The following is a 19,379-nucleotide window of genomic DNA, read 5'->3' as shown; positions in this document are numbered from 1 at the left end:
CAGATTTAAGTCATAGGTAACCACTTTACTCAAACACAAAGAATAAACATTTTGGCTTATAGACCAGGAAGATGGATGGATAAATGGAAAGCACTGGTCATGTCTAATGAATCACTACAGACTTTATGAGCTAACACAAAAGCATTTCCTTAACCTCAGAGAGAACTGAAGGCAGCATAGTAGAGTTTTAAAGTATTCAAAATGAGGGCCAAAGGTTAGAAAAAATAAAATGTATAACAAGGATGAAATCTTCTCTTACTAAAGAAAATGTCTTCTTTATAAAGTTCAGACAGTATGTTTAAAGTTAATTTATACTAGTTTCCAAATAATTTTTTAAAATTACTATTTCCTTAGGATATAAGTTATTATCTTGTTTTCTAAGCAAGAGAATGTAAAATAAGCTATCCAGAAACTCAAGATGGGTCTGCAAGCCAAATCTTTCAAATACAAAACACTTCATCGGCTCCCATGCCCCATGGGAAGCTGTGAGCCAGACAGTAAGGCAGGAGAGTCCAAGTGTTATGCTAGTGCTTTCCATCAGCCTGGACGTTAAGCTCACTCAGGCCATATGCTCATTATGTTCCAAGAGAAAGGAGACATGAAATTGATCACCCTTATTTTTATAGAGCTGGCACTGCACTATGGACTACTGACAATCCTTTAAACAATGAAGGTCATATATCAGACAACATAAGGAAAATCCAATCTACAGCCAAAGATATTCACCAGTCACAGAGCTGAAAGCTGAATGCTGCTGCTTACACAGCATACTACCCAATGATGCATTGCTCTACAAAGAGGTAATAAATTGAATGGAGATCAGAATGTCTTTTGGCACCAAGAGAGAACTCAGTACCTATTTGGCACAAACTGTCCAATCAAACAATGTTCATAAAGCAGGGGTGTTGCTGTCTCTCTCAGACCAGGACCTGAACAAGCATGGGTTCTAGTAGTATGCTAAACTGTTGGACTCCCACTACCTATATCTTCTACCATTGCCAAGCCATAAGCAGGTGAGACCTGCAGTGGAGAGAAGACTGCGTTAGGAGTCAGAAGACAAGGCTGAGAAGCCTGACTCTGACTTAACCAGCCCTGTGACAGTTTCCTTATCTGTAAATGAGAAGGCTAGGCTGCATGATCTCTCGGATCCCTTCCAATCCCAAATCCTATGAATCCTATAATCATATAAATCTTATGAAGAGCAAAACACTAACAATCAAATCTAGGAGTAGAATCAGTTTACCAGCATAAAAGCAGTGTTCACAATGTCATACAAAAAATAGAATTGTTATCAGGAAGAACACTGAATGGAAAATGAGAGGAAGTTGCTGAAAATACAGGCTCCTCTACTTAACATTTGGACAAATCACATCATTGCTCTGGATGCTCAGTTTCCTTATCTGTAAAATTTAAAGGTTCCTTTCTGCTGTACAACCTATGATCCCATGAAAATAAAAGAGACATTCAAGCAGCTGTTATGTGAACCGAAATTAGATTAACTGTAAGCAGGGAAGTCAAAAAATAAAAGCTGTCAACCACCTGATGCAAAAGTACTATCAAAGGACTTTAAATTCTACGTCCTGATAGTGGAGTTGTGGCTCAAAGAGCAGACCACGTGGGGAGAGAAGGCCTAGTCTAAACAGCAATTACAGGTGTAGACAAAACCAAGGCTGGCACATTGGTTGGTACAATATGATAAAAAGAAGCTTGTCAATTCAACTAAAAAAAAAATTTATTGTGTACCTACTAAGTGCAAGTCACTATGCTAAGACAGTATTTTATTTTTACCCACAGTTGCATACATAAATCATAATCACCATGAAGGAAGAAGCATTATTACTTCAAACATATAAATAGTATTCCCGGTTTTTTTTACAAGGTCTCAGGCAAAGCTGTCAACCTCCATCTCTCCCCCCCAATATATGACTTGAAAGAGAAAGTGTACAAAAGTAATCAAAGGACCTTGGGGGGAACACAACAAAGTGTTCCTTCCTCTAAAGAGGAAGAGGGAAAATTCTTGACAAAAATGAAAGTAAACAAAACCTCCATCCTCCCTTGCTTTGTAGACAGCAACTATTCCAATGCAAGCCCAAGGTACTCTTACCCAGAGAATGATAACAGAGTTCACAGCACACAAACTTAAGAGTGTTAGGCCATATCATTATGTATTTAATATATGAATGGAGTGGAGAGTATGGTAGTTTTTGAGTTCATTATGAGTTACAGTGTAGCTTATTCATTTTATTTGATGTGAATTCCTAAGTCACATACATCCTTATTTAAATGATTTTTAAAATTAATTCTTCAACAATTTAGGTTTTACTTACATCATCACTAGCTCTAATGATCTTAGGTGAGGACCTCATCTCTTCTTTTACTGAGAAAATGAAGGGCACTGACCTGCAATTCCCTGGTCTCTCTTTTCATCTCAAAATCCTTTTAGTGCATGCCTTCCTTTCTTACAGTATCTGATAATGACATGACCCTTCTCCTTTCTAAGACCACCACCTCTACTTGTATTCTTGAACTAATCTCTTTAAATGAAAGGGATAATGAAAAATTTAAAAAACTGACACAGTACTTTAGGGTTTGCAAAATGCTTTCCATACATTGTCTTTTAATCTTCCTCTTGGAATAAACTCTATTAGTAGTATTACTATATCCCTTTATGCATAAGGAAACGGAGGCTGAGGGAACATGTTACAGTAGAAGGAGCCCTGGATTTAAAGTGAGAGAACTTGGATACAAATCTTACTTTAGTCTCTTACTACCTGTTTGACTTTTGCCAAGTTAGCTGGCTTCGACAATGCTGCCCCATTCCTCAGTCACCTGTCTGCCAGCCGGCTGAGCAGACCCCAAATCCTGTTTCCAGCACCATTAATTCAGTCTTAAGGGTTTGGCAGATAAAAGAATAACTGTAAAATATGGGGCTAAAATTGGACTAAATGACTCAAACATTCTTTATCTTTAAATCTATGATCTTAGATGACTTTCTGAGGGGCATAAAGATATTAAGCACCTGAGGAAGATTTGATGACTCCAAGATTCCTTATCTTTAAATCTATGATCTTAGAGATGACTTTCTGAAGGGCATAAAGACTTAATAGTATAGAATGAAAAGATCTTTCCTGCTTTGAATTTTTGGTACTGTAATAGTGAATACTCATTTAAAAATTCTTTTTAGGAGGTCAAGAAGAAACCTGGGCCTATATTTGACAAATAAAATGCTAGATGTATTTTCTGCTTGGCTCCATAGGACAGAATGAGGAGCAAGGAGTTTTAGTTTCAGGGAGGTAAATTTTGGCTTGATATAACTAGAAATGTCCTGTCAAAGGTGGAATGGATTTCCTGATGAGGTAATGAGCTCCCAACATCACTGAAGCCTTCCAGCATAGGTTAGATGCCTTCCTGTAGGGGTACTGCAGGGGAAGATAACCATTTTTATATAGATTGGATAAAACATCTTCTTACTTTAAAATCCTGTCAAGTTCAAACTGACAGCATATATTCAAAACATCGAGAGACAGTCCTTCTTATTCCTTTATCCAATAACCATTTTTTCTTTTATTTTTTTGAATGAAAACATAATAATTAAGTACTTCCTAGATGCCAAGTGCCACACTAAGAACTGGGATTCATAAAGAAAGAGCAAGACATTCCCTGTTTACATTTACACTCTTAACTGGGAGAGATAAAAAATAAAACTAAGTTCAGATGCAGGGAGGAGAGACAGGCACAGAAGACTTCAGAACACAGCTGAGGGGCAGGTGGCAAAGTTCAAGCATTTTCCAGATTAGTCAGTAGGTGAGATGATAGTACCAGGGAACAGCACATCATATAAGAAGGGCAAGTGCATAGGTCAAGAAGTCAGGAGTCAGGGCAGTGTCAATCCATTACATTGGAAGGAAAACTTACTGGAGACTCCCATTCATCTAAGCCAAGCAAGCAACCTGGATACATAGTAAGTAGTTAAATAATACGGATGGTTTCAAAGTAGCTGAAACAGTCACAATTTAGTTAGACTTGAGAGAGATGAGGTGATAATCTGCATTTATTACTGAATGTGAAAAATAATTTCTATAGTAAGTTAAAACATCAACTCATAGAAAAACCTAGAAACTATATGAAAAAAACAGAGAGGAAAATGGCCTCAAAGTACTATAAAATAGTTTCAAGTCAAGGGAAAAAAATAAAGATAAGAGGATATATTGTAGAGATTAACCTGTAGGGATAAATAGAATATTGTCTTAAGCCAAATTCAATATTTGCAAATATTGACTTGAAGTCTCTTCACTTTCCAGCTACTTTTCTGGCTAATTTCTGAGCTTCTACATTGTCCTAAGCCACATTATGTGGCCTAGAGGAGTGCTCCCTGTGCACAACATCCTGATTCTAACTTGTTGTACAGCCACTTTTTTTTTCCAGCTTTCAACCTAAGTATCTGTTCAACCCCTTTGGCATTTGCTCCTAAAGCTGCTCTTGGTTTGGTGTACCACTTATGTTCAGAACTTGGTTTCATCCCCTGGAGATGACTACACCTTCTTGTACCCATGCTCTTCCATCAAATCCCTATATGTCCTTTAAATACACATTATTAAGAGTCAGATACCTGGTTCTACCGCTGGTCTCGTCTCCGAGAGTCTCATGTCTTCCAAGCAACCAAATAACACCCAAAATTCTGTTTATAGGCTCATTTCCAGACTCTCTAATAGTTTGATAATTAAGAGTATAATACTGATTTTCAAGACTATTAAATGAAATTTGTGGACTGGACACAGCAATAAATTAATAAATTTTGTAATAATTAAATAAAATTAAATGGCAATTAAAATACCATTTTGGCCATCTTCTAAAAGATTAAAGTGAACAATCAAAAAACAATACATGACACACATTATAAAACAATAAAGACACAAATAAAGTAAACATCGAATTCAATGTTCAATGTATATAACTTGTGATAGTTTAAACATCTGGTTAAAGTCTTTAAACTATCAGATCATTTGAAAGCTTAATTTCCAGTCTTCCTTTTTCATATACTCTCTATAATTTGTATTTCTATCTCTTTAGTTCCCATCTCCTTTCCTTCAATTTCTTTTTAATGCAATCTACTTCAGACCTCTTGAGAATGACTGCCATTCAGTCTAATTACACATGCACTGCCAAGTAGGACAGGCAGAGGATCCCATGATGACAGTTAAGTTTTGGTCTCAAGCCACTGCAGACTCCCAGAACACTGTCAGCATTACTTCAGTAAAGTAGGTTACAGGGATAGTCAATGCAATCTCCTATGGAATTCACCAGATAAAACAGAGGTAGATGCGTATACAGGAGAGCTGTTTTCAAAAGGCAAAAATGCAGTAGCACAAGAAAGGAGAGAAGTACAGCTTCAAATGACCAATTTCTATAAAACGCAATGTAAACACTCTCTCTGTTCAAGGCTAGCTTTTAAGACTCTTAATTTTTAGCAAGCTTATGTGCTATGCACAACTTAAAAGTATCAGTTACACTCTCCTCAATAGTTTATAAACAGCCAAAAAAAATAATGTGCAGATTTAGAATGCAACAGCCTTGACCAGAAGCTCTTGTAGCCTCAGGAATGGCCTCCTCATTGTCAGCTGAAATACTTAAGGCCCTCAATCAATAAAAGCACTTCTGGCAGATGTTACTAAAGCAGGTGCCCATTAAATTTCACTCCTTCTTTTGAGCTCAGCCTTCACCTAATCTCTATACCAAGGGTTTCTCCTTGGTATATTTAACTACTCCTAACCCCTCTCTTGATTTCATCTTGAAATTTTAACTGCCCACTGGATCTTCAGCTACATGTCCTGGTGACATCTTAAAACTCAAATGTGTTTAAAACTGGATTCATTATGCCCAGCCCTAGCTCCTTTCCCTCTTCCTCATCACTGTCAGGGGCACCATCATCCTCTCAGTCACCTACACTTGCAAGCTGGGTGTCATCCTCAGTCCCTTATTCCTTCTCACTCACCCTTACCTCCACAGCCAACTGTTCCCAATCCTGTCAATTTTACCTCTTAAACCTCTCTCTTTCTTGCCCCTTTCTCTGCTCTGCTATCACCACATTCTAGTGTAGGCCCTTACCATCCTACAATTGGTTTATTCCAAGTATTTGAAAAAAGGTTGTACAGAGTCAAGTTATAAATAGAATGAGGGCTCTCTCAATCTTCAAGAGAGAAATATATTTGGGTCAATGCCAGAAAAACCAAACTCTTGACTCCTTTTTAAAAAAATAGGGGAAGAGGATAACATAGGTGATATATTTATTTGTTACCAGTCATGGTGCTGCTAGATGCAACTACTAGCAAAACTAAAGAGGACATACAATTAGTACAGAGTGAAGTAGCAGGATGAAGCTGACCCTGGTCCTTTTTTTCTGGTACACTACAAGAATCTGCGGCCTCCTCGGTATCATGGAATGGTGCAGAGAAATTTTAATTAAACTCTGGGGAAAAGAAAACCTGCCAATTAGAATATTGCAAGTAGTTTGTTTTGCTAGAAAATAAGTGGCTAGCAGCTGACACTGTCTTTTTGGCAAAATAAAGCTGCTCATGCCCCCTTTCAGAAATCAAGATAAAAATCACTCTACAACATTTACATAATATAGTCTTTAAATGAGCAATTAGCCTGAAAAGACTGTTCTTACATATGGTATGGTCTCACAACACTACAACCATGACTTAGCACATTATAATAGACCCCAATTTTATCTGTATTTTTCTTCTTCTCCAACAAGCTACAGGGGTCAGCGAGTCACACTTTAGAAAACCAAAGAAAGAGCCTGCTGTGGCAACTACAGATTTATGAAGTTTAGAATAATTGCAATATCCAGAAGCAAACACTGATAAATTTTTATCATCTCCCAAATTCAGTGGCTCAAGACTTGTCTAGTAAATACATATTATATCAATAAACAGATGAAGCTTATTTTACCCAAAGACTTAATAAACAATTTGCTAAGGTGAAAAATAAACACTATTTTCTAATTCCTTTTTTCCTTCATTTCTTCATTTCTATAGCTGTTCTGTCTTGCCTGGCTCGGGAAGATGTCCTCTCTGGCTCTCTCTCTGTACTCTTATCCAGTTGCATATTCCGAGATGCTAAGGAAATTTGCTAAGGTGAAAAAAGAAATACCATTTTCTAATTCAAAATTCTCATTCTTTTAACTCTATAATAAACCTTTAACCATTCCGCTTTATAAATTTGAACAGAAATATTTAGAATGTGTTATCTATTCAAAGTTATTTATAGGGCTATCTGTGTTGTAGAAATAAATTTCTGATCTGTGTTAAGGAATCAGGTAAAAAGAAACCTAAATATCCCTCCCCCCCAATTTATCTTGTTCTAAATTAGAAATGACTAGGTATTACTTTGTGCACCAAGAATTAATTGTTGCTAACAACTTGATTCAAATCACTAGGAACCCGAAGATTTTCCCCCCTCAAAATATGAAATTAGGCAATTCATTTTTACATTCATTTTATTTTTATAAATCATATCTCTACCATATCTCTAGGAAAATTACAATTTTGCAATGTTGGGCATTAGTCACATAATGACGAAAAGAATGGATTTGGTACTCTCTGGCTTACCAGCCATGTGTTTTGGGGCAAGTCATTTCATCTCTCTGGGGCCTCAGGGAGGGACTTGAACTAGATGACCTGCAAAGCTTTTTCAGCTTTCTTTCCATAATCCTAAATGGGAATATTTTAAAAGAGAAAAGCATCAACAATGTGAATCTCTGTCAAGTATTTCTGCCACTTCCTTTTTGCTACCTCACCATGACACATAGGTAGAATGGACACAATACTTCTCCTAACCCAGAGGTAGGAAAATGCTTGAATAGTTAGGCCACCTCAGTACCATGCCCTGATGCTCCAAAAATTCTGGTTCTGGCAAAGGACACAAGTAGCCCAGCCAAGATGCCACCACTGAGACCTCTCTGCCTCTAGTTTCAAATTTAAGAAATGTCAGCAGGTGCAGTTGAACTGTGAAGGCTGGATAAAATATGGCCATAATGGCCAATTCCATTTAGCAGAAAAGATGCTCATCATTAACAGATATCCCAAAAGAATTCTCAGAAAGATCAGCACAGAACAATGGATATTGTATTGTAATCCCACTGTAATCCCATGTAATCCCATATTAAACAACAATTTTGGAAGAACAGTTCTAGTCCTCATTATGATTACCAAGCATCAATAATGTGCTAGTTCTAGTGAAGGTTATCCATATGATATAGTTCCTACCTTAAATCTACTTACTATCTCAGGTAAAATGAAACATAACATATATATTGTTTGTGTAACAGAAATATCAAAGATATACCTTTTAGCTTTCTACTATTTTTTAAAAATCATTTTATTGTAACTTTGTGGAATAGCATTTTCATAACACAGTACAACAAATAAGATTGAACATGAAACTGAAAATTCACCATGTATAACCTCCTATTCTTTTCAAGAATACAACAAAATTACCATGTTAATTTCTTTTCCCTCCTTCCTCCTACTCCCCCTCCAAGTCCTAGAGATAGCTTACTATTACATGCACCCACACCACACCTCTATTTATCATCTATGATTGTTAATTAGGATGAAATACAACCTGCATAACTCGACCTTCAAGGCTCTGCATGAGCTTACTCCAACCTACCTTTCTAGCCTAATTTCCTTTCAGTTCCCTTTATTCACTCTATGTTGTGGCCACATTAGATTGCTAACCAATCCCTGGTCTTGTGTGTTTTCTTATTCCTGTGCATTGATGTAACCTGTACTCTAATATGTGAACTCATTGATGCTTACTGAAATCCTGCCTTCTTTTCCTTTAAGGTCCACCTCAGGTACTACTCTTCCATGAAAATTTCCCTGTTTTCCCTTGGTTAAGGCCTTTCTCTCTTAGAGCACTCATAACATCCACACTATAAAAGGTCTTTGTGAGCATAGTCTTTGTTTCCCTTGTTTTCCCCGACATCAGCACAGGCACTGCTGGATAAATGTTTACTAGCATTAAAGAGAGGGACACAATATCTGAAAGGAAGCTCTGATTGGGGAAGGGAGTAGAGGCCCCCCTCTTGCAGATTCAGGCCTAGCTTGAAGTCAGGAAGATCTGAGGTCAAATTTAGTCTTGGACAATGACTAGCTGTGTGACCCTGGAAAAGTCACCTCATGCTTTTTGCTTCAATTTCCTCATCTGTAAAATGAACTCAAGAAGGAAATCGCCAACCATTTATGTCTCTGCCAAGAAAACCCCAAATGGGCTCATGAAGAGTCAGAAATGACTGCAATGACTGAACAAATATAGAAGCCCCAGGTGCTTCTAGGGAAAATTGGCCTGATGGATAGTAAGATGGTCAAAGAGAAACAATTTTCCTATATTAAAAGATGAGAGATTCTTGGATTCCTAGAGGCACTAAGAGAAAGTGGCTGGTAATAGGTATTCCACAAGAGTGTTGAACTAAATGGGTTATCTTTCAGATTAATAATTGTTAAGAAGATCTAAAAAGAAATCACAATGTTCACTTTAGTTACTTCACATAGCAACAACTTTACTTTTCCTAAAGGACAGATTATAAGACTAATTAAAACCAAATTTAGCTCAGAAGAACTTTGCTCTCTATACCCAGAAACTCTCTACATTGAAATGACTATTTCTAAATAGCACCTATAGATTAATACTCACTGATGCCAAAAGACAATCATGAATCCAACGAATTTGTATTGTGTTGAGGGGAAAGCAAGTAGGAACAAATCTGGCTCCTACCTTCAAGGATTTTCTTACACTTAATAGAATAACCAATTACTATATGCTATAAAGCAAATGATAAAAGTGAAATAAAGGAAGAATTGGGGGTTGTGAATCACTGGGGGTCCTAATGGAGGTACAGAGTACACCTATGTAGATTTTAGAACGCCAAATACTAGCATTACATCTGCAGAATTAACCAAGAACAGAGAAATACACTTTTGGGGCACTACTGAACACTGAGGGTACAGTACATGATGGCAGAGAAGTAATTTTGTGGGGCTCAATCTCTATTTTTATAGCTTCTCTTTTTTTCTAAGAATACAGGGAACGTAGCCAATTATCTAGATGACAAAGAAATAAAACAAAATTGCTTTTAGGACCTCGGACTACATAATTAAGAACAAAGAACTATTGACTGTTGTGAGAGGCAGAGAAGTTTCCCAATAATCTTGAAATTATCAGTTTCAAGACAGACACAGGAAAAATTATCAAAACTTTTCAAGTATCCACAGACATTTGGCATGAGTTATGATAAAACCAGATAGAATCAACTTGATTCAGCAAACACTGCCTTAGTATGTATGCTTTTGTTTTCCCATACACAGAATTACCGATCTGAGGCCAAAAGAGAGCACCTGGTCCAAATTCTGCTTTAGACACTGATGGAAGGTTTCACCCTCCCAAGTCAACAGATGAGAAACTGCAGCCAAGAGACACTGATTTGTCCAAAGACACTGGTGGTAACCAGTACTCTTTCTACTCTACATTATTATGCTGTTTAATTTCTCTTCCAAATATATCTAGTAGAAATGCCTATGGAGATGGAATAAGGGTAATAACGGCTAGCATTAGGTTTTAAAACTTGCAAAGTATTCACATCTCAAGGCTTTGCATTTACCATGTAAATTGTGTGAAGGAAAAAAAATCACACCTGTGTTTACTCTTGGTCAAGGTTAATGTAATGGAACACACCAAAATGCTTAATATTTGACAGGGAATGTGAGAATAGAGGTCAAGCTAATCAAATCAAGCCAGAGAGATCTGCAATCTCACTACAAACAGCAAATGCTATCCAACCAGTCCACATCTACTTTCCATCTATGTTTTAGCTCAATAATGTTAGAAGGAAGATGCTCTTGTAAACCATAAAGTACTACATGAATTTCAGTTATTATTATTCCTCCACTAAAAGCCTAATGGTTTGTTCATAGCTTAGTTTTTTCAAAGGCTGTAGAAGGTGACATCAAATCCCACAGGGAAAGCATTTGGTACAGTGGAAGAGAACTGATTTTAGAATGAGTCAGAGGACCTGTATTCAAATCCAGTCTCATTCACTTACTGTGTGATTTTTGGGTATGTGCAATTAATCTTTCTGTAAATGCATATTCTCTTCCCCAGTCTGGTCCCAGTTTCCTCATCTATAAAATAAATGAAGGTTTTGGATGAAGTGGCATTTAAAATTCCTTCTTGTTCTAAACCTATATGTTTTATTATGCTGGAAAAGCAATGACTCAGTGAAACCAAGTCGGGCATATAAAGACTCCGAGCCTAGTAAACTTCACAGAGGATCATGAGAGAGGACTTTTTCATCCGTAGAAACTAACAAAAGACTAGATAGATTATTCAAAGATTGCAAATCTGGAATATCCACATCGGCAAAATCCTTCAAAGGATACTACGACAGACACTGGTGTTTCATGAATTATTCTTTGTCTCTACAGACTTCAGAGCAGGGATTACAAGTAAAAAAAAAAAAAAAAAAACTCAGTCTTTAAAGGCGGGAGTCTTGCTAGTGTCTATACCAAAAAAGGTCACAAATATAATCAAGGCCATTGACTTATACTCTAATTCACAGATCTCATGGAATACATTAATTATTGGGGGAGAGGGGAAACTCTGGCGCTATCCCCTATTATTGCTTCTTTTTAATTCTACATATTTATAAATGTATTTATAAATGTTGAGTTACTAAAGCAGTCCTGGAAATAAGTAGTCTTTTATTTTCCAAAGAAAGGTAAATGAAACTTTGACAGGAAGATGATAAATGTCCAAACTTCCAGTACTATATTCTCATTAAATGAACTTGACTTAAAAATGGAAAGTAATATTAGAGAGTAGGAGGAAGCGTTCCAAGTTTTCTTCCACAAAACTTCTAAATGTAGGTATAGGAAATACATCAAACCAAATCCTGGTGGGAAAATCCAAAAAGTCACAATGGTGGTCATTTGTCCACCTCAGCTCCACACAGTGAGACAGAAAGGTTTATGGACACTGGGAACAGAGATCAAGTCAAAAAGCAAGCAATACTCAGGGAGAGGTTGTCCATCAAGGAAACAGGACATTCCATCCTGGGGTATCACAAGAAAAACACTTGTAAATTTCATACCCCACTACCTAGATCTGTGGTGGACAAAGAATGGGATATACATTCCCCAGTAAGGAGACCATAGATAATAGACTGGAAATGAAGTTCAGAAGCAAGCAGCATTGGGAGGATCCAGACTCAGGTGCAAAATAGGATCTCAGTTTCAGTATCAAGCTCAGCCTGCAAAGAATAACAAATTGGGACAGGAATCACAGACTTCAAAGGAAATTTTGCCACTCTGAGCCAACAGAGCTTTCTAGATGGCTGATAGGGCCAGAATCCCTCAGACCAAATCCTGGTTAAGAACTTGCACAACTCAGTACAGGGGATCGGCAATTAGACTTTATCCAGAATCAGATCAAGTTTATAGGTCCCCACCCTTTCCCTGAGATCCTGGAATAATACAAAACTAATGCCTCTCAAGAAAGCTGCAACAGGATCAGCCTAGATCTTTCCTCCAAAATTGCAGCAGAGCACCTTTCTAACATTACAGTCCTAAAATCCAGTCTGAATTCATGAAGTAGGCTAGGAGAATGAGTAAGGGGAAAAAAAAAAAAAAAAAAGAATCCCACCATAAAGAGCTATTATGATGATAAGAGAGGCTCAGGATACAAATGAAAGAAAATAGTTCTAAAGCATTCCAGAGAAAAACAGTTTTGGCACAAATTCAAATGGAATTCCTGGAAAAGATGTAGCAAGTTTGTTTTTTTTTTAAAGAGTAATTTTTAAAAAATAAATTAAATGAATGCTTGAGGGAAAATATGAGAACTATGGAAGAAAACTGGAAAGGGAATTAACAGCTTGGCACAAAAAGTACACAAACCTTGCCCAAACAACAAATTTCCTGAAAATCAGAATGGACCAAATAGAAAGTTAATATCTCCATGAAACAACAAGAAATATTATAACCAAGTCAAAAGACCAAAATAAATAAATAAATAATAAATGATACAGCATGGCAAAAACAAATAAACTTGAAAAAAATCAAGGAGAAAAAAATATTAAGAATCATTTGATTATCTGAATGTTATGATAAAAAAAAAAAAAAGTCTGGCTATCACATTCCAAGAAAATTGCTCGATTCTTTTAACATTAGAGGACAAAGTAGAAATAGAAAAAGCCTACTAATCACCTTATGGAAAAAAAAAAAAACAAACCCAAATGAAAACTCCAAGGAATGTCAGAGCCAGAGCATGGAGCTACTGCGTTAAAGAAAAAATACAATGAGCAGCAGAAAAAAAATGAAGTACCAAGAAGCCAGAGTCTGGAATATACAAGATTTAGCAGCTACAACTATGGAGAAACAGACAACCTAAAATACAAAATTTCAGAAGACAAAGGATATATATATATATATATATATATATATATATATATATATATATATATATATATATATATATATATATATATATATATATATATATATATACACACACACACACACACACACACACACTTATAGCCAAGACTAACTTACCCAGCAACATACAGTATAATGCTACTAATGGAACTTTAATGCAATAGAGGACTTCCAAACATTCCTGACTGGAAACACCAGAGCTGTATACAAACTGAATTTTAAACAAGAAATAAAGAGACATATAAAAAAGCAAACAGGAATGAACAAATGACAAAAAAACTAAGAAAGGATAAACTGCTTATATTTAAATATAAGAAAATGTGTGCTCTGAATTGCCTATCATCTTTCAGGGCCACATATAGTCTAATTAGACAAAGTCTGGGAGTGGTTGTTATGCACAGATGATCTCAAGAGGAGGGTAAGAATATACTGGGAAAGGAAAAAGGTTAGGAAAACATTATCTCACACAATCAGGATATACAATAGACATCTATACCAATCAGGTGGGGGTTGGAGGGGAGCATATGACATTTTAACCTAATTTTCAACTGAACTGGTCAAAAAAGGGAAGAATACATACAGAGTTGGATATAGAAATAGATTTCTCAATAAAAAATGCTTACAAAAGGGTCATGGTTGGGAGGACAAATTAAGGGAGGGAGCAATCCTAAGAAAAACAAACTCTAAGAATGTATAAAAATATTCTTAAATCTTTTTTAGATGACAAAGAACAGGAATCTGAGGAGTTAAACTATCAGAGGCATATAAATGTGACAGAAAACTGCTGCTCTAGACGAAGTGATGGGGAGGGCTGCAAAGAAAGCTGAAAAAACCAACAGAGCTAGGGGAACAATTTATACAAAGCTAACAATATGGTAAAAAAGCAAAGTAAAACAAAACAAAATACCTTTGAAAGAATTAAGAACTCTTTAATTAGTATAAAAACTAACCACGATTCCAGAGGACTAATGATAAAATGTGCCAGCCACCTTCTGAAGTGAAGGGCTTAAAATACAGAATGAGGCAAACTTTTTGGATATGGCAAATTTGGAAATTTGTTTTGATTCATTATTTATATTTGTAATAGGTTTTGTTTTTCTGCTCTTTTCAATTCAGGGTAGGGTGGGGAAGTTTGGGCTAAGGTGATAAATCAGACCTTTTCTCACTAAAATGAAATACTTTTTAAAAACACTACATGCAAACAAAAAAAGAAAGAAAAAAGGGGGGGTTAGAGTAGAATACTCAAGACCTCTTTCCTCTCCTTGCACCTCTTGAAAGACTTATGGTCATTTGAACAGTTTGAGAATCCAACTCATTTTGCTTGATTCTAAGATAGGGACAGAATTGGAACCAATGAGTAGAAGCTACAAAGTGGTAGGTTTTGTGTGACTGCATGTAAAGAACTTTGCAGCAAGTGAAACTTTCTAATTATGGAATGGAAGGATGCCTGTTCCCCAACATTGTTGGTAGGGGAAAGAGTGGGTAAAGGAGGAGGCAGAGCCAAGATGGTGAAGTAAAGGCAGGAACTTGCTGTGCTCTCCTGAAACTGCTCCAAATTGACTCTAAACAAATTTAGAACACACAAAAAGATGGAATTTTCCAGCTGAAGACAACTTTGAAGGTCAGCGGGAAAATGTGTAAAGGGATTGTACTTCAGTAATGGGACATGTTGAGGAGGGTTTTAAATGGTTTAAACTGGAAGCAAGAGCATACAAATTTTAGGTTTTATCTTGGATGTTGTTCAAACCACGATCATAACTTACAAGTTTTATGTAAAGGAGATAGTAACTGAGTTTCCTGGCCTTGTTTTCCATCTGGAAAGTCAAAGGTTGCAATTTTTGCAAGTTTACAAAAACAGGTAAGAAAACTATAGGATAATAAAGTCTTATCCTTACTTAAACCTTTAGGATATAAAAATATTTCAAGAATATTGTGGATGGAAAGAGTCTAAAATAGACAAAAGGCAAACAAAAATAGTAAATTATAGAAATCACAGAAAGGCTAATTCTAACTCATTGTATACAATTTTTCTTGGGTGGGGGGGAATGAAGGAGGTTTGAAATGGCATTCAAATTAGAGTTTTCTTCAAATGGACTGAACTATCCTGTGAGAAAGTGAACTCTATATCACTTAAAGAAGAGATTGGATATCCACTTGTTAATAAGCATGTTATAAAAGGACTTACAACAGAATAAAGTAGATTTTGGGAGTCCATTCTTATTCAAAGGTCTAGATCACAAAAGAGCAAAACATTTGTGTGAGATGACAAATGTTAACAATTCTGCTAAAGCAATGAATTTTTTTATTATTGACTCTTATTCCTAACTACTTTGGTCTTTGTGATCCCTGGATGCTTTTAAGTTTACTGCTTAGGACTGCAGATTCCTATATAATTCAATTGAATTATATAGGATATACTAGAGTCTAAGCTAATTTTCTAATTTTTATATGATGTCCTGATAAGAAAAAAAACAATACAAACAGGAACCAAGCATATTTTTAAAGCTTACTTCTATCATATAGAAAATCCACCAGCTTCTCCACATAACTCTTCCTAAAACATCTGCACCTCTTTACTCTGCAGATATTCCTCTAATATTTCTCCTTTAATAGAACCAATGAATAACTGCCACTTATCAGAAAACATCCTTTCTCAGATACATGCTTTATATATTGCTTTCTTCTGAGCAGACACTTCTTCAACCTGCTCAAATCTTTAAGCTACAGCCATTTTTCTTATTTCTATCATACTGCATTTCTCTTGTGGAACGTCATAAAGGCCAATTTAATATACTCCTTTGCTTTCCAACTACCTAAAGGGAATGTAACCACCGCAGTCCACATTTTAATGTTATTTTCTCCAATTTTTTCACAATTTCCTATTATTTTCGTAATTCCAAATCTTAAGAGTTAACTCTGTCAGGATGAAACATAAATACTCCGTGTTTTATAGTATAACAAATAATAAACATTTCTATTTTCCTTTTAATAAAATATGTTCTTATGGTAATGAAAAAAAAATCTTGCTAATTATTTAGTTTATTTGTATGCTTCCTTCTCATTAAACTTCCCAGTCTTTTATATTGGGTTTTATTTGTTAGGTTATTTTGGGTTTTATTTATTTTGGATATTTTTTTCAAGGCACTCTAATAATTCTGCAAGTCCTTCCTTCCTTCACTCTCCCTTTACCCAATACAGCAAACTCAGAACTGGGCTTTCAAGAAACAGCAAAATCATTTTTCCCCCTTAAAAACAACAAAAAACCATCAAAGAGTTTAAGATGAAGAACCAAGTTATAATTTTTATCTTGAATTAAGAAGTTACTTAATAAACTGTGAAAGGAAATTTATTGGAAGTTCCACAGAAATAAGTTGAATAGTTTTAATCTCTAAGTTGTTTTAGTTATAGATCCAAACATTTAGCATTCACGACATAACGTTTCAGGCTAAGAACAGACTTGGAGTTGAAGGGTACCTACAAATCATCCAGCAGAATCAGAGAACCAAAAGAACAACTTATAGATTGACCACAAAAACGCCACGGAAAACACAACCGAAAGACTTCAATTTCCGACCACTTCGGTGACCATTTCCATCGTCAATCAACATGTGACAATTTATTAAGCCCCGTCTGATTGGGATACAAGGGGAAACAAAACAGACTCAGGGAGCTCACTCTGCGGCAGTAAAACTACTAGTGTATCTAGAAAACAATCCGCCGCCATCTGCGGGGAGGCGGGGTACTAACTTCTGAGGAGATCAGGGAAAGCTTCATGGAGGAAGTTCTTGTAAAGTGGGCTTTAAAACTGAAGGTTCTAAGAGATAAGGACAGGAGGGGGCTCTGGGGCTGGAGAGAGGCGGGGGAAACGCTGGTGGGGGCGGACTGTGGGGGACGTCTCCCTCCCACCGCGCGCGGACGGACGGACGGACGGACCTTTAGGAGAAGCGTCAATGTGCCGACTAGTCCAGTGAGATCCTACTTGGTTCTGTGGTTAAGAAAGGGGAAGCCATCAAGAGGAGCGTAAAAAAGGAACCGAACAAGAAGTGCTTCCACCTGTCCGTTTGACAAATAAGGTGAAGAAGCCCTCGGAACAGGCCAGTGGTTCGCCTAAGGAGGACGCGGACACACACACTCACACCCCCCTCCCCATCGCCACTCCAGGCTCACCGAAGCGGCCGGCGGGGGGGTCGGGGGGCACCTACAGGTCCGGGCGGAGGGAGTTATTTGGGAAACCTGGCGCAGGCCTCCCTGCCCGCTGGGCTCGCAGAGAGCGCGCGTGTCCCGGGGGGGCTCCCCACGGAGCTTCTCTCGATGCCCTCCCACAGCACTTGGTCCACGGGAGGCCCCAGAAATCGCTTACTGCCGCACCGAGACTTTTGGGACAGTCTGCCCACGCCTCTCAGCGGCGGTCAGAAGACCAAAACCCCTCCGTGACTTGAGGCAGGTGTTACATCGGGGCATTCCGACGTGTGGAAGAAGCCGATTAAGATGACACCGGCTTACTTTGGTGCCGTATCGCATGTAACTTATTATCACGACTAGGGAAGCTCCGCTCCAGGCGCTCAGAGCTCGGCTTCGGGCACCCGGAGGAGGAGGAGTCGGGGGGGGGGGGGGGGAGGGTTGGAAACGAACCGAATGTCAGTACAGGAGAAGAGACTTCACCTAAGGGAGGTCTGGGGAAGCGGGACCACCACCCTCAGTCCGGCCTCTCCGCCGGAAGTGAGCAGGTACCCGGAGCCGAATCCTCCCCCGCCGGAAGTAGGTGGCCCCTCTCCCGAGGAGCCCCAGGCTGCCCCCCCACCGGAAGTAGTCGGCCCCCCAATCGGTCAGCCTCCAAACAAGCAAACTGAGGGTCAACAATGGGGGAGTGGGGGAGGGGCGCATTTCGGAGCCGGCCCCCCAAGGGTAGTCCGGCTTACTGACCTGTAGGCGGCGGGCAGTGAGAGGCCGTAGGCCTCCAGAGAGCCCCCGCACTGAGCGCAATTCCCTCAGTCCCTCGGCCGCGCTCCCTCTCCGCTCCCCGGTCACCTCATCACCTCACGCACGGATCCTTCCGCCATTTCCCTCCCCCACCGCCGCCACGGGAGTACCCTTCACCCTTCCGCGCCCTGGATGGTTTACCATATTCTACAGGCCTTACCTCGGCAGTGAACACTAGCGGTTTTCTGGTGGGGCTCAAGGCCGAGCGGAACTTCCTGCACCGCTTTCCTCGAAAAACTCCCGGGGTTATTTTTCTCGGTCGCGGAATGAAGCTACGTGCGTACGAACGAGATCGAGTTTCCCAGAGCTTGCTGGGAAATGTAGTTTATTTATTCCGTCCCGTGCAGATTCCGGGAGGCCTAGTCGAAGCGGGTTCATGTGGACCGGAGGACAGCATGGGGGAGGGGAAAGGAAAGGGGAAGCCGCTTCGGCCTTAGTTTGCACTTTCTTTTCACTCCATTCCCTCTTCGGAACCTAGGAGCCCCGGGTCTTCGGGCCGGCCCCAGGCCCGCGCCACTCTGCCACGCCCCCTAACCTAGACCCGCCTCTAAGCCAATCAAAGTCCCTCTGGCCAATTCTTGCCCCGCCCCTTTCTTCCTCGGCTACCTGGTTTCGGAGCTGCTGGCCCTTCGCGCGCGCGCGCGCGTGCGCGCGTAAGGGTGCTTTCCACTATCCGCGGGGCAAGAGGTGGGTACCTGGGTGGCGGCCGGGAAGAGCCCTGGGCTTTGGGACACACGCGCGTGCCTGTCCACGAGGAGAAGGGGGAAGGGAGAGGGGAATGAGAGAGGGGGCGGAGGAGGGAAAGCGCGCGCGCGCGAACATTCCTGGGCGCCGGCGGCGCGCGCGGAGCCGGGCGGGGCGGGAGCGCGCGGAGGCCTTCGGCGGCGCGCGTGGGGGGCCGGC

General features: G+C 39.1%; 2 protein-coding genes across 8 annotated transcripts in view; one reads left to right on the top strand and one right to left on the bottom strand.

Moving 5' to 3' along the window:
* The window catches only part of HMG20A (high mobility group 20A), a 60,213-nt gene extending 41,442 nt beyond the window's left edge, over positions 1-18,771 (bottom strand). For 2 of the 6 annotated variants that reach the window (XR_012487142.1, XM_074296519.1), the window contains exon 1: positions 18,129-18,251. The gene's annotated coding sequence lies outside the window, so the exon portion shown is untranslated. Of the gene's footprint in view, positions 1-7,613; positions 7,918-18,128; positions 18,252-18,419; positions 18,536-18,636 lie in introns of those variants that run through there. The other 4 variants (XM_074296518.1, XM_074296517.1, XM_074296521.1 and 1 more) reach the window with 4 other exon arrangements.
* A 270-nt stretch (positions 18,772-19,041) lies between these two features.
* PEAK1 (pseudopodium enriched atypical kinase 1) overlaps positions 19,042-19,379 on the top strand; it is a 250,264-nt gene continuing 249,926 nt past the window's right edge. For both annotated transcript variants that reach the window (XM_074296510.1, XM_074296507.1), the window contains exon 1: positions 19,042-19,163. The gene's annotated coding sequence lies outside the window, so the exon portion shown is untranslated. The remainder of the gene's footprint in view (positions 19,164-19,379) is intronic.

The sequence above is a fragment of the Sminthopsis crassicaudata genome, chromosome 2, assembly GCF_048593235.1.
Source record: "Sminthopsis crassicaudata isolate SCR6 chromosome 2, ASM4859323v1, whole genome shotgun sequence".
NCBI classification, from domain to species: domain Eukaryota; kingdom Metazoa; phylum Chordata; class Mammalia; order Dasyuromorphia; family Dasyuridae; genus Sminthopsis; species Sminthopsis crassicaudata.
The sequence above is the reverse complement of the archived record's forward strand: the minus strand, read 5'-3'. Positions and strand labels throughout refer to the sequence as shown.